This window comes from Zingiber officinale, chromosome 1A, assembly GCF_018446385.1.
Source record: "Zingiber officinale cultivar Zhangliang chromosome 1A, Zo_v1.1, whole genome shotgun sequence".
Classification (NCBI taxonomy): domain Eukaryota; kingdom Viridiplantae; phylum Streptophyta; class Magnoliopsida; order Zingiberales; family Zingiberaceae; genus Zingiber; species Zingiber officinale.
Genome location: NC_055987.1, coordinates 93940679 through 93942769, shown reverse-complemented (window position 1 = coordinate 93942769; position 2091 = coordinate 93940679).

Genomic DNA, 2091 nt, shown 5'->3' with positions numbered 1-2091 from the left:
TTCTTTTATTCTTCTATTTTAAAGAAAAATACTCCTAGGTATAGCTTAGCATTTCGTGGGTGTTACAGTATCCCATACCTCATAGAAAGTTCATCCTCGAACTTAAAATAGCTCCGGATACTTCCGTTTCTTATCGTCTTCTCGTTCCCAAGTGGCTTCTTCGAACCGTTGATTTTGCCACAGGACCTTTACTAAGGGTACTTCTTTGTTCCTCAATCTTTTGACATCCCGATCTAATATTTGACCCGGTCGGCTCTCATAGGTTAGATCCTCCTGCACTTGTACTGTTCGTGGTTCGATTAGTTGGTCCGTTCTCGGAATACATTTCTTGAGCATTGAAACGTGGAACACGTTGTGGATGGCTGACATCTCCTGAGGTAACTCTATTTCATAAGCGACCTTGCCAATTCTTTTCAGAATTTGATATGGTCCCACATAGCGCGGGCTTAACTTTTCCTTTTTACCAAACCTCATTACTCCTTTCATAGGCGCTACTTTGAGGAATACTGAGTCTCCGATACTGAATTCCAATGGTCTTCGTCGCTTATCCGCGTAATTCTTCTGCCGACTCTGCGCAGTTTCTATTCTTTGACGGATGTTCTGTATAACACGGGTGGTGTTATCGATGAATTCTGTTTGGAATCCCATCTCTTTCTTTTCACCGCCTTTGTACCAACATATAGGAGATCTAAATTTCCTCCCGTACAGAGCCTCGTAGGGCACCATTCCAATAGTAGCTTGGTGACTATTATTGTAGGCGAATTCCGCTAAGCATAAATATCGGCACCAGCTCCCTTTGAAGTCTAAGGCGCAAGCCCGTAACATGTCTTCTAGTACTTGGTTCACCCTTTCTGTTTGTCTGTCGATCTGAGGGTGGAAGGCAGTACTGAACAATAACTTTGTACCTAGAGCCTTCTGAACACATTCCCAAAAATGTGAAATAAAGCGACCATCTCTGTCAGAAATGATGGTCTTAGGAATCCCATGTAATCTAACAATTTCCTTGACGTATAACTGAGCCAGTTACTCAATTGAATAAGTCATCTTGATTGCTAAAAAGTGGACGGATTTGGTTAATCTATCCACGATTACCCATATAGCGTCATAGCCGTTTGTTGTCTTAGGTAGTCCTGAAATAAAGTCCATAGAGATATCTTCCCATTTCCATTCTGGAATTTAGACAGACTGCAGTAATCCTCCAGGCCTCTGGTGTTCTGCTTTAACCCTCTGACAGGTCGGGCAGGTACTGACGTACTGAGCCACATCTCTTTTCATACCGGACCACCAGAATTTCTTTCTCAAATCTTGGTACATTTTGGTAGATCCCGGATGCATTACATAGGGTGTTGCGTGGGCTTCTTCTAGTATCTTCTTCCGCAACTCTGGGTCATCGGGAACACATAAGCGATCCTTGAGGTATAATATCCCATTGTCAGTGACACGGAATTCGTCATTCTTTCCCTTTAACACTTCTTGCTTTATCCGCTGGATACTCAAGTCACGAGTCTGCTTTTCTAATACATCATCGAACAATGTCGGTGCTATAGTCAGGGTAGAGAGTTGTCCGGTCACATCTTCAGCCCCGTAGCACTGATTTTCCCTGGGTTCCCCTATGAACTCGAATATCGGTTTCGCTTCAGGTCGGAAGACCACTTTTCTTTGATGACACTCGATGGAAGCGCCGTACTTGCTCAGAAAATCCATGCCTAATATACTGTCATAATCTTGCATGTCAAGCACTATCAGATCACAATAGAGTTCTCTGTCTGCGATTCTGATGGGTGTGGCTTGCAGCATATGAGTAGATGGCATTACTTCTCCCGACGGTAGGGTTGTCAAGAATTTGGCATTTAAAGCTTGTGGTGATATCTCTAACTTCTCCATGAAGGGTGTAGAGACAAACGAATGTGTTGCCCCAGTATCAAATAACACATTAGCATATTGACTGAAATAGGTAGCTGACCTGTGACAACTGTAGAGGCACTCGCCACATCATTTTTGGTGAGAGAGAAAACCCTAGTGTTCGTCGTAGTCGGCGGGGCTTCCAATCTCTCTTGGCTAATCGACGTCCCTTCAATGGCAGCTTGCATA